This window comes from Heloderma suspectum, chromosome 15, assembly GCF_057233095.1.
Source record: "Heloderma suspectum isolate Gila_16-S chromosome 15, 16-S_ref, whole genome shotgun sequence".
Taxonomy (NCBI): Eukaryota; Metazoa; Chordata; class Lepidosauria; order Squamata; family Helodermatidae; genus Heloderma; species Heloderma suspectum.
The window spans coordinates 21,512,977-21,526,752 of record NC_139472.1 but is presented as its reverse complement, the minus strand read 5'-3'; the positions used below and the strand labels follow the sequence as shown (position 1 = coordinate 21,526,752).

Genomic DNA, 13,776 nt, shown 5'->3' with positions numbered 1-13,776 from the left:
TTGCTGCCTCGATGTCTACATAGGGCTATTGCCTAACACAGCCTTTCTGAACTCGATGCCCTCCAGATGTGTTCAGCTATAACTCCCATAATCCCCCAGCGGGCTCTGTAGTCCAACACACCTTGCCGCCACCACTCTATAGTTACATCCAGTCTCCATGTCACAGGAATGCTTTGTCTCGCTTTTTACTGAGGACGACTCGCCACTGAGGTTACATTGACATTCAGAGCAATTTTTCACCCAGAATGCTGTGGTGCTTCTCTCTCTCAAGCAGGATTTCACAATGTCCAACTGTCCCCGTGTTTAGGTTTCATAAAGGAAACCCCACACAAACGCTCTGGCGGGGGGGGGGGTGAGGGAGGTGAAGCACAAGGGGAAGTGGAATCAAGGGTGTCTGCTTTGGCTTAAAAGCAACAAAAACAAAGCCCCTGGGTGGGACCCAAAGGGCCGAGTCACCACAAAATGGGTGGGCAGGTGGAGAAGGCAGAACTTGAGCAGTCAGAGGCAGGATGTAGGTGAATTAGGACAGTAAAGCCACAGCTGAACCCGGCAGTTCTGGGAAAGCCAGGAGAGGTGAAGTCATGGCAGAATGGGACAGAAAGATGGCGACTTTGAGAGCTAAGATCTCAAAGGTGGACAGGAAATGGTTTATTTAGCCCAATGGGAGCTTCATCCTCTTCCTCCCTCCACCCCTCATCTGCCAACTGGGAATAACACTCCATGCATCTGAAGAAGTGGACTTTAATCCATGAACGCTTAGGACATGATCCATTTGCTAGCCCTTAAGGCACCACAGGACTCTTGGCTGCTTTTGCTGCAACAGACCAGGTTTGGGCAACTGGTGGCCCTCCAGATGTTTGGGTCTACAAATCCCATCACCCCTCATGGATCAGGTGAGCAGAACAGATGGGTGCAATCCTGATTTCCTGCTGTGTGGGGGCCGTGCCCTATAGGAACGACTGCATAGGTGGAGGACAAGTACATTTTGTCCTTGTTCGGCTTATACGATGCTGGTGTGTTCAGAATCTGCACTCAGCACTGGGCCTGCAATCTGAATCGCTTCAAGATGGTGCCACTGACCAGGCTGGGGCCTGGGTCTCGTAGCTCTGCTACTTGCATCCTGTACTTCGAAATATCTAGAAAGTTTTAACATTCTAGGAATGAAATAACGCCGTGTGTTACATTCATGATGTCCAAATGGGAAACTACGCGTTACGGCTAAAGAAGGAACTCCGTATTTCAGGGACTGAAGTTATAAGCGCATGTAGAATTTGGCACAGAATTTAGAAGAATCTGAGAACTGGCACATGATCCAGAGAATTTCTGCAAAATACCTTCTTAAGGTATTCCAGGGGTGGGCTGCTTCCGCATTCTCATGCCCTGTTCTACAGTCTAAGGAAACCTTCCCAAACCTGGTACCCTCTACCCGTTGGGGGCTTCATCTCCAACCAGCCCCAGCCAGCATGGCTAATGGTCAGGAATTCTGATAGCTGTAATCCAAAACATCTGGAGGGCACCAGTTTGGGGAGGTCTGGTCCAAACCATAACTCCAGAACAGTTGGCTCCAACTGGCTGCAAAGTATCTATTTGTTACATTTATATCCCACCTCTCTTCCATTGTGGAACTCAAGGTGTCTACATGTGGTTCTCAAGTGGTCTCCCCTCCAAGCACTGACCAGACCCAGACCTGCTTAGCTTCAGCAAGGTGGCTGCCTCATGTGCCTTCAGACCAAGCCTTCCCATTTACAGTGTGCTTGTTCTAAAACAAAGCATGACAAACAAGTCTATGTGTTACCACATCTGGAGGTTCACACATAGGGATGGATGGATCTGTCAGTTTTGCTTTTCCCCGCAGTTCGATTTTTTTGTATATCTTAAGTTCTTTCCATCTCAAATATGAGGACATTTGCAAATTTTGGTAAATTCTTATCAAAACTGAAACAAAATTCTCACCATCTGCACCAGCCAAACTCAGTAGGCACACAGAGAGGACCATGTCGTACCTGCCTGCCATATAGCTGATAAAGATGAGGAGCCTGTAGGAAAAAAAAGAGGTGACTACCCTAGTTCAGCACTACAGATACTCCCGGATTCACGGAGCCAAGCAACAGACTGTAAGAGCCAAGTATTCAAAACCCTGGACCGGGATGGACAAATCTCTCAGTTTCAGTTTCTCCTACAGGCTTTAAAAAACAAAACAAAATCCAGTCCCTTCCATCCTGAATAGGAAGAAATTTGCTAATTCTAATACATTCTTATCAACAATGAAATCCTCACCCATCCCTAGCCAAACATCCCCCAGTCTTGCGGTACAAAAACGTAGAGAGATACCATTAGAGTGTGGCATATTTACCTCTCACCACTTTTCTTTTGCTTTGGGGAAAACCCTTTCCCCTTCCTTGATCCCAGTTTGGCAGGGCTCCAGGGGCCAGTCAGGATGGCCTCAGGGGCTGGATGCGGCCTACAGGCTACTCTTGAAGATCTCTATTTGAAAGGTGCTCTTGAGTCAGCTTAGAATCATAGAATCATAGAATAGTAGGGTTGGAAGGGGCCTATAAGACCATCGAGTCCAACCCCCTGCTAAGTGCAGGAATCCAAGTCAGAGCACCCCTGACAGATGGCTGTCCAGCCTCGTCTTGAGTGCCTCCAGTGTGGGAGAGCCCACCACCTTCCTAGGTCATGGGTTCCACTGTAATATTGCTCTAATACTCAGGACGTTTTTCCTGATGTTCAGCCGGAATCTGGCTTCCTGCCACTTGAGCCCATGATTCCGTGTCCTGCGCTCTGGGATGATCGAGAAGAGATCCTGGCCTTCCTCTCTGTGACAACCTTTCAAGGACTTGAAGACTGCTATCATACCTCCCCTCAGTCTTTTCTTCTCAAGGCTAAACATGCCCAGTTCTTTCAGTCTCTCCTCATAGGGCTTTGTTTCCAGTCCCCTGATCATCTTTGTTGCCCTCCTCTGAACCCTCTCCAGCTTGTCTGCATCCTTCTTCAAGTGCGGTGCCCAGAACTGAACACAGTGCTCCAAATGAGGCCTACCCAGGGCTGAGTAGAGGGGAACTAGTACTTCCCGGGATTTGGAAGCTATGCTTCTGTTAATGCAGCCCAAAAGAGCATTTGCCTTTTTTGCAGCCACATCACATGGTTGGCTCATATTCAGCTTGGGATCTACAACAGTTCCAAGATCCTTCTTGCTTGCAGTATTGTTGAGCCAAGTATCCCCCATCTTGTAACTGTGCATTTGGTTTCTTTTTCCTAGGTGGAGAACTTGGCACTTATCCCTATTAAAGTTCGTTCTGTTGTTTTCTGCCCAGTGCTCCAGTCTATCAAGATCACTTTGAATTTTGTTTCTGTCTTCTAAAGTATTAGCTATCCTGCCCAATTTTGTGTCATCTGCAAATTTGATCAGCATTCCCTGCAGCTTGTTATCAGGCGCTCTTGAGTCAGCAAGTGAAATGTGGCAACGCACCAACACCCTTCTGACCTGGGGAGCTTTACGTTTCCCCACACCCTCATTACGTTTCTCTACATTTCAAGGGCATTGCAGCCCGCTTCAATTTAATCAGGCTAAACGTTGCTGCAAGAGAAATCCAGCCTGGCTAGAGTTGCCCTGCAAGAGGTCTTCAGGTCAATGGTGGAGCGTGGTGAACAGAATCTGGGGTGAAGACGTAATGGAAAAACAGGTGTGTGTGTGCATGTGTAGCGGGTGGGGCGGCGGTGGGGGAGCATTCAACTTTTGCCTTATAGAGTTGGCTGCAGATCTTCAACAAAGGATGATAGGAAGGTCCCCTCTACTGGGTCAGACCACGGGCTACATACCATCTAAGCCTTTAACTGGAGACATAGAAGACTGAAAACAGGACTTCCTGCCTGCACTGGGCGCTGCCCAGAGTCAGAATATTGGTCCATTTAGCTCAGTACTGACTAGTGGGGCTTCTCTGCGGCCTCGGCTGTGGCTTTTCCCAGCCAAAATCCTTGTAAAGTGGATATATCAGGACTTTATGCATGTGAAGCCCAGTGGAGGCTGACGGCTCCGATGTCAGTGGGGCAATGAAGCCGCTCTGTGTTTCAGTCAGAACTCTAAAGGAGCTATCTATCTTGGAAAGCTCCTTGACAGTTCTGGCTGGTTCTCACTGAAACATGGAGTGGATTCACCACCCCACTGACATCAGAGCCATCAGCCTCCACTGGTGAAGCCCACCCACCATGGGGCTAGAACCCTTCCCCAAGTGGGTTCTTGGGCCACTTGGAGCTGAGGACTCCCTTACAGCTTCAGCAGGAATGCCACAGAAGTGGGTAGAAGGTGAAACAGGCATCTTAGCACAGGCCTGGTGAGGTCAATAACCTTACACAAAATGCCTGCCCCCAATGAACCCTACTGAACTGGAAGAAACTCTGGGATATGTTCTTGCTTGGGGCAACTCCAGTCATCATCACCATTTTACAATTGCTCCAGGAAACACTGGGGAACAGATACTTAGCAAACAAGTGTCTGGGTTGGGCCAGGCTTCCCAGATGTATGGTACACTGTTACTGAAAGAACTGCACTGGCTGCCAATATACTAGCAGGCCAGGCTTAAGGTTTGGAGGTTAACTTGTAAGTGCCATGGACTAGGACTCCAAACTTTTGTCCTCAGACAACCCTGACCCCTTGTCCTCAGAAGACGAGGACCCCAGGGTTAATGGGAGAGGACTCACAAGGCTTCCACCTCCCCATGACCCAGTTCTCCAGAAAGACCCCTTCAGCCAGGAGAGGATGCATTACCACCCTCTGACTCTGAAGACTCAGGCCACCAGGACACTAGCATGCCACAACCACTCCCACATTGTCGCACCTTGAGGCTGCTAAAATAGGCCAGAGGCAAAGCCTTTGTCAACATGGAAGCCGGGCCAACCAGTCTAAAGGCTACTACATTCTTATTTAAGGCTCAGCCTTGCTCTGCCCCTTTAGGAGAAACATACTGACAAACCTGTCTGGCTTCCAGCTTTAGTACCACTCGGAGCTTTCCGTGGTGCTGATCTCTTACCTGAGAAACGTGACCTAACATGAAGCCAGCTCAAGAACTGATCCAAAGCAGATCCCTGCAACCCAGGCTACAGTGCAGGGCATCAGCAGAACCCATGGTCTGAAATGGTGCAAAAACACCTTCTCCGTATAGACCTGCTCATCTGCTGTGATCATCATCAGAGGCCTTCCTGGCATGTATCCATCTGGCAACAACCAGGAAGAGGGCCTTTCCCGTGGTAGGCCCACTTTTTGGAATACCTCCGCCCTGCAAAAAGAAAACACGAGCCAACTCTGTCGCAGCTGAGGTGCATGCTGAAAACATTTTTTTTCACCTTGGCATCTGATGACTTAAGACACCTGTTGCTATGTTTCTAGTTTATGGCCTACTGATTATGTTGTGCTTTGTTTTAGCTATGATGTATATTTATATTGTTTTTGTTATTGCACACCACTTTGAGATGTTCATTAATGGGCAGTGTCTAGAAATATTTGTAAATATACCAATAAAGAATGAAAATGTGGGTCCATTCATGTCCAAAATCCACACACTGCATGTTTGCTATGGGAAATACCAGTGTTTCGATCCCTCCAATGAAAAGGTGTGGCAGGATCGTCTGCTGTCAGAGGAGCTTGCCTGTTGAGTATCTGCATGAGTCAGTGCCCTCTGCTTGCTTCCTTCCAATCAGGGAGTTGCTGTTCAGAGCATGCCTCATGCGAATATAAAGAGGCTGGACTCCTGCAAGCAGTGTGTGTGTGTGTGTGTGTGTGTAATTCTGACATGTGAGAAGGTTGGCTTTGGGCAGACGTTACAGGATGGATGAATTCTACACTGTGCAGCCTATTTGGGATGGGGTTGAACTCCCTCTGAAAGAGCAGGTTAGTAGCTCTAGGGTTCTGCTGGAGTCGTCACTAGACTTGAGGCTCAGATAGCCTCAGTGGCATAGAGTGCCTTGGCCCAGCTGTGCCCCTCTCTGAGTAGGGATAACCCGGCCTCAGTAGTCTATGCTCTGGTAACTTCCAGGTAAGATTACTTCAATACACTCTACATGGGGCTGCCCTTGAAGATGGTTCAGAAGATGCAAAATGTGGCAGCCAAATTGACAGTGGGGTCCAGAAGATCTGAGCATGTAATACTGCTTCTGGCCCACTTGCACCAGCTGCCTGCACATTTCCAAGCCCAATTCAAGGTGCTGGTTTTGATCCATAAAGGCTTACATGGCTCAGGATTGCAATACCTAATGGAGCGCCTCTCCTGGCATGAACCGACCCATACGCTATGCTCAGCATCTAAGGCCCTCCTCCAGGTGCCTCCTCCAAGGGAGGCTCGGATGATGGCAACAAGGGAGAGGGCCTTCTCAGTGGTGGCCCCCCGATTATGGAATGCTCTCCCCAGTGAGGCCCGCCATGTGCCAACATTGTCATCTTTTCAGCACTGGTTAAGACTTCCCTCTGCTCCCAGGCATTTGATGGCACAGGATACATCTTTTCAAAATTTTAAGGCAGTTGTTTTTGTGGTATTGTCTAGTTTTTAGCTCTTTTAAACTGTTTTACATTTTGTCTGTTAAAGGTTTTACATTGTGTTTTATTGTGTTGTGTTTTAGGGTTTTAATTGTTGTGAACTATTCAGATTGCTTTGGCTATTGGGCGGTACAGAAATGTAATAAATAAAGAAGTAAATAAAGAAGGTGATCACAATGAAGATACACTGGCCATGAAATACTGCAGCAGCGGTTTATTTCTATAAAGGGCTTTAGACTGGTCCCAGCTTCACGGCCAAGGCAGAACTTGAACCCAGGACTGCCTGAAGAAAATGCAGCTCTGTCCAATGGTCCATTTCTATCACAAAACCTTCATAATGGCCTTCATAATGCCACTGAATAATGAGGGCACACTCTCCTTCTCCCATAGTTCCGTACTTTATCTCATCATTAGTTTTGCTTTTTACTTATTACAGGGCTGGTGGGGGAAGATTGTGTTTACCCACCAGTAACCAACAGAAGTATCCTGTCCCTCTGGCTAAGAGCATGACTGAAATGTCACTAGGCAGAAATTTCTCTCGCATGCACAGATTGCACATTGTTAACTCGTTTTCTCCAGGCTAAGAAATGGTGGGATGTCAAGACAAGCCAAAAATATCTAGCAGAAGCCGGGGCTTCCAGAAGCATGAATTTTAATAAATGGGAAGGCAAGCTCTGTTCTTCCTAGGGGCACATCAGGAAGTCATCCAATACGTCCAGTCGAAGTGTATTGGTACAACTGCAGCTGACAGAGCAAATTTGCCTTCCACTGGGTCAGACCCTTGGCCCATCCAACTCAGAACCAGCTCCTCTGACTGGCCGTGGCTCTCTACAGTAGGAGTCCCCAACCCTTTGGGGTCAGTGGGCACTTCTGAAAGGTTCAGAGTGTGTCATGGGCACTCTCACAAAATTGCTTCCAGGGGGCTTGGCTGATGTGGGGCCCAGAGGCATTCTTGGAAATAAATATGGCTTTGCAGCATGCCAGCCTCCCAGTTAAAAAAAAATGTTTTTTAAAAAAATCTAAAATAAATAAAATAAAAATCAGGCGGAAACTTTCCCAGCCAACTTGGGAGATGCCAGGGATTGAACCTGGGACCTTTTGCACTCAGGGCAGGTAATTCTGCTGCTGAGCTTCCACAGCAAGTTCAACTGCACTGAGGATGTGAGGGCCAAAGTTTCCAGATCAAAGGAAGATCCTCTCCTCACCCTGGAAGATTTCTTTTTAAGCTCTAGAATTTCACCAGTCTCCTCTTTCAGTGCAGAAACCCATTGCTTAGCCATGGTAAAAACTAAACGAAAACGCTCTGAAAACAAATTTGGGTACTAAAACGAGACTGGGCGACTTTAGCATATGTGGATTTTCCAGCCCCACTGCAAAACGGGGGAAGGGCGCTTCTCCACTGTTTGGCGCAGTCTTCCATCCAGTCCCACGCAGCCCTGCCGGCACCCAAACCAGTCCCATGCCACCCTTTGCAAACAGCCAGTCTCAGCAGGACGCACTGTGACGCGGAGAGCCCCTTCGTCACCACTGGAGCCACGGACCCTGTGCAAAGGTTCGCCTCATCAGTCTCAGCTGCGTTCTGTCCTTTTTTTTCTTTCTTGTCAAAATCGCACTTAATTCAGAAAACCCCCCACCAATAATGATGCATGCAATATGTCTGACACATGGCCCTCATTCCTGCCCCCACCCCACCACTATAGGTGATCTGAAGAAGGCCACCCTTCATCCCTCCCCAGCCAGGGCCTCTTGATTTCGACCTGGTCATTCTGTCACTTCCACCTTTTCCTCTCAACAGTACTGGAGAAAACCCTGCGAAAGCTGGGGTCGAAGGCGGAGAAGAATCAATCTGTTAACCTATTTTTTCCCTGCACCAAGCAAAAGGGGACAGATCAGTTTTCCCTCCAGCTGCCATGGAAACAGCTACGCTTATTACCCAGTCAACCTGAAAAGCCTACAGTGCAACAAGCGCATGTCCGCACACCATTTGCCACAACCGAGATCGGTGTTCTGTCTGTGGGTATCTCTCCAGTACACCCACCCGGCAGTCCGGTGCATGCGGCAGGTGGCAATCTCATGCACGCTTACTAGGGTGTAAGTTCCCTCCAATCCAGTGGGATGGACCTCTGGCCAAACAAGCATAGGATTGCCCCCAAAGTGCAGCAAGAGTTTGGTGCATTGTCCCTCTGGGTCCCCATCTGCTGGGAACACCTGTTTTGCCAAGATGAAACTGCATGAGCTAAACCCTCCTGGAAGCAAGAAACAGATTGTCCCAGAAGTCGAAAAGAGAAATTAAAATAAAGCGAAAGCACCTACCTTTAGACCCTTCTTTTAAAAAAACCAGCATAAAAATCCAGCAATGAAGACAATGCAACTGAAAGGAGGCAAAGTGAACGAGAGGCGGGCGGGTGATGGCACTAGAAGCCAGGCATGGTGAAAACCAGACTGCTGAACAGGCGAGCTGGAAAAGCAGCAACCGAGGGCAGGAAGGCAGTGAAGGCTGTTCTCATTTTACCCCATTCCCTTGCAGGGTTTGGACAGACAGTAAAAAAAGAAGCAGCAGCGGCTATTCGATGCTGTCTGGGAGCCAAGCCGGAATCTGTTTGGCAGTATGTGGGCAAGCGAAATACCGCCCCCCCCCCCGCTTCTGATCTCATTGCCGCAACAGCATCCTTTGTACATGCAATGGCTGAGTCAGCAGAAATCGGCTTCACCAGCCGGTGCATTGGCCGCTGTTTCCGTGGCCTCTCCTCCCCCCACTTCCCTGCCTCCGATTGCGGTGAAATGTGGAGACGTTTTAGCACCAGAGGTGGCGGCTGATTAATTGTGTAGGCACTGGAACACAGCAATGAGTTTCCCCCTGGCTGCTGTAAGGCTGCCCCTTGTCTGATGTTACGCTGATGCAAAGTGGGGATAGCTTCCCCATATTCTGAAATGATCTCAGGAAGGAGCAGGGAGAAGACTGGAGGGAAGAGTGAGAGACCACTGTTGGCTCTGTGCCCCCTGTGATTAAACCAAGAAGCAACGGGATTAAACACACTGGCGAAGAAGATATAGGTTGAACACCAGGGCAGAAACATCCTTCAATGGGCCACGGGGGTTTTGCAAGCAGGTGCCTTATGGCACTTCCCCATCCTGGTGCCCTCCAGATGGGTTGGATGGCAACTCCCATAAGCTGGCCATGCTGGCTTGGAGTGATGGGAGTTGCAATCCAACACATCTGGAGGGCATCCTGTTGGCAAAGGCTGCCTTATATCAAGTCTGGCCATCGGTCCATCTTAACTGCCTGACCTGCTCTGACGGACAGCACATCCCCAGGGTCTCGGGTAGTCTTTTTCCAGGCATGCACCGTAAGGTCCTTTGAACCAGAGGCTGAACCATGGAGCCTTCTGCATGCGTGGCATGTCCTCTACCCCACTGAGCTATGGGACCTCACCCACTGCACTCGATTAAGCTTTTTGACCTGCCCTGTCCCAATTTGAAAGCAACAGAAGAAACCCACAATGTTTCCCATGCCTTCCATTTTTATGAGAAATAAGAACAGAGAAAGATAAGAGTAAGATGGAAATTTAGCAGTGGGGGAATCGGTCTATTTTCGGGTCCACATCACTCGCACACACGTCACTTTACCCACAGTTCGGTACCGTTTCTGCAGTAATTTGTGATCATTATTTTTATTCAAAAAATTGAAATCTTAAAATACATACTTAAATGTGTATTGTTTTTCAAAATAAGCATTCAAATTCATCTTTTGGGAATATTTAAATGGAAATGGTCGAGTGGGTAGCTCTGATCCACATATTAATTTGAGAGGTGGAGATCTGATTATAAGAACATAAGAAGAGCCCTGTTGGATCAGGCCAAAGGTCCATCTAGTCCAGCTTTCTGTGCATACAGTGCCCAACCAGCTGCACCAGGGGGAAACCTGCAAGCAGGACATGAGAGCAACAGCCCCCTCCCACTCATGTTTCCCAGCAACTGGTGTATGTAGACACACTGCCTCTGATACTGGAGGTATCACATAGCCATCAGGACTAGTAGCCACTGATAGCCTTCTGCAGGAATTTGTCTAACCCCCTTTTAAAGCCATCCAAATTGGTGGCCATCACTACATCCTGTGGTAGTGAACTCCATAGTTTGACTATGTGCTGTGTGAAGAAGGACTTCATTGTGTCTGTCCTGAATCTCCCACCAATCAGCTTCATGGGATGACCTGGTTGGGTTCCAGTACTATGAGAGAGGGAGAAAAATGTCTCCTTATTCACTTTCCCCACACCAGGCATAATTTTGTAGACCTCTATCATGTCTCCCTTTACCCTCCTATTTTCCAAGCTAAACAGTCCCAGATCTTGTAACCTTCTCTCATAGGGGAAATGCTCCACCCCCTTGATCATTTTAGTTGCCCCTTTCTGCACTTTTTCCAACTGTACAATATAGTTTTTTTAGGTGTAGTGCCCAGAAATGTGCCCAGTATTCTAAGTCTGGCCGCACCATAGATTTGTATAAAGGCAGTATGATATTGGCAATTTTATTCTCAATTCCTTTTCTAATTATGCCTAACATGGAGTTTGCCTTTTTTACACACTGGGTTGACATCTTCACTGAGCTGTCCGCCACAACCCCAAGATCCCTTTCTTGGCTGGTCACCACTAGCTCAGATCCCATCAGACCATTCTGTAGAGGAATTCAAAGACTGAATTCCTCAGCGATCCTTATGAAACTGTCTTTCTTCAATGCGTTTACTCAGAAGTAAGGCCCACTGTGATCCAAAGTTGACATACTTTACATTAAAAGCAACAAACTGTGCAAATTTAAGGCACAAAAACAGAGAAGCTAAAACAAAACAAACCAACGAACAAAAACCAAGCAGCACACTGGCCAGAAGCAAGAATTAAGAACACCTGAAGAAGAGAGCAGAGGCCACTTAAAAGCCCTGTTAAAACAGAAAGGTTGTAATCCAGTGTGGCTGGGTGAAGTCATAGGAAGTGCCTCCTGGCTTTCTTTGGGGAGGGAGCTCCAGGGTAAGGTGCCACCACTGAAGAGACCCTTTCCCCAACAGTCACCCACAAAATGTGCAACTGGTTCCAGTCTCGCCTTCATGTGTTTCCTTCCTCCCTTGGAGACCAACATCACCTATCATTGTGTATCAGTCACCAGCTGAACTCTAAGAGAAGGACCTTTCTGGTGTCTTCTCCAGCTGTCCCGCTCCTGTCTCTCTCCCAGAGACGTCTTGCTGCACCACAGCCAACCTTGCCTCAACTCTTTGACAAAGAGGTGCACTACTGTGACAGGCAAGGAGGCCAATGGGTCGAATGCCAAGTTCTCTCCTGACCTCTGGAGACCTTTCAGAGAGGTGCCCATTCACTCTTTGCTAACTGGCTTCCACTTTCTTGCTGCCGGCAGATGGCTCCTCGAAGAGGTTTAGAAGAGAACCGAGAAAAAAGGACTGATAATGACATTCCACTTGCCATCAATGCAAGAGGCCCAGTACTTTGAATGTGAAGGCAAGAACCAGCTTTTGCTGCTTGGGGGCAGGGAGGAAGAGAGCAAATATATGGCTGAAAGGTGAAGCTTCAAAGTGGAGCTCTAGATGGGGCTCATGATAAAGAGGCAAGCCTGCCACTGATCAGCAGGTACGGCCTTGGGCAGGCCACTCAGTCCTGATCCTTAAGCTCAAGGTTACCAGGTAGGCATTTGGCCTGTGCACCATTGGCAAGGAGAGCAAGAGTGCAGAAGGTTTTTCAGCCAGAATTCCATTTTGGAGAAGCTTTCAGGGGGCCACATTCCATTGATGGACAGAGTCCAAAGGCAAAACGGGTGTGTGGGCCAAAATCACCAGGATATTGGAGCTCAAAGCTCTTACTGTCAGTAACTAAGCCACAGGAAAGGCATTTCTACTTTTTAGAATCGGGAAAAATGTGCAACAGCTGCAAAACCACCCAATGACTGGCAGTTAGGGGTGTGAGAGTGTGGCCCTCTGGGAAACCCTTGAGGGCCAGACTTGGCCCACGAGGCTGAAGTTCCCCACCCCCGTGCTAAAGTATTGATGGGTGACTTCTAGGACCCTGCTGCTCTCGTTTCCCAGGGGTCCAGATCTTTAAACCAGATGTGGACTGGACAACCCTTCAAAGAGGGAGCACGTTCAAAGAGAGGGCTGTCCTCTGTAAAGCAGGGTGTCTGGCCACCTTGTGCATGACCTCCCTTGGAGGGAACCACTGGAGCCTCCTTGATTCAATGAGCAAAGCTAGGCAAGCTTGGGGGTGTCCCCTTCTATCTCTCCAGGACTCACAGCCTTCTCAAGTGGTCCTGCTGGCACACTTCCATACTCAATGGAATCAATCAACACAAGATGCTTGCAGTAAGCCTGTCCTTTGCAGACCACGCCACTGTCGCTTCATGGATTGAGAAGACTCCACTGTGCAAAACTAGATTCAAGTGGTCTCTTTGCACCACAGCACTTGGGTCCTCCTGTCCTCTCCAGAGGGCAGGTACTGATCATAGGCTCATAAGCGGCTGCCTTATACAGACACTTGTTCCATCTAGCCCAGTATTGTCAACACTGACTGGCAGCAACAGCTCTCCAGGGTTTCAGACAGGAATTTTTCCAGCCCTGCCCTACCAAGGAGCTGGGAGGTTTGGCTCATGTGACACAGATACTGCAGCTGTTGCATTGGTTACCAATGTGTCACCCAGTTTAAAGTATTGGTTTTAATCTTTAAAGCCTTAATTGGTTTGGGCCCACAGTACTGCCACCATACCAGCCTGCCCACACTTTGAGGTCATCAGCAGAGGCTTTTTGCACTTGCCCACCGCCAAGGACTGTTCGGCTAGTGAGTGCAAATGACAGGGCCTTCTCTGTTGTGGCCCTGCCCTTTTGAAATCAAGTTAAAAGTCAGCACCCCCCGCCTCCCGCCACTTCACAGATCTTCAGGAAAGCTCTGAAGACTCTCCTATTTTCACTGGCCTTCCCATAGCTCTGGGCTGCTGGAAGTTATTGGTAAGTTCTGTTTGTATTGATTTTAAGTAGCAACCTGTTTTTACGGCTTTTACTGAAAATGTTTTTAAAAGATTTGAGAAGGTTGCACCTTTAAAGGCAGCCAAGATAGATAAATAGCTTCCTCCCTCACATTCCTGGGATCCTGAAGGCTCTTTCCGTATTGCTGTGGGGCGGGCCGTGTGCTCTGGCATCAAGTGTTTGGCTGCTGAGTCTCAAGGGTTGCAATGGCCACTGCTCATCCTGTCGGTCAGAG

At 48.4% G+C, this 13,776-nt stretch overlaps 1 protein-coding gene across 7 annotated transcripts in view; it reads right to left on the bottom strand.

Moving 5' to 3' along the window:
- Positions 1-13,776, bottom strand: part of KCNAB2 (potassium voltage-gated channel subfamily A regulatory beta subunit 2) — a 134,710-nt gene that overhangs the window by 98,601 nt on the left and 22,333 nt on the right. The window contains exon 1 of one of the 7 annotated variants that reach the window (XM_084822090.1): positions 8,843-9,222. The exons of 5 other annotated variants lie outside the window; for them this stretch is intronic. The gene's annotated coding sequence lies outside the window, so the exon portion shown is untranslated. Of the gene's footprint in view, positions 1-8,842; positions 9,223-13,776 lie in introns of those variants that run through there. One more of the 7 variants, XM_084822086.1, reaches the window with a different exon arrangement.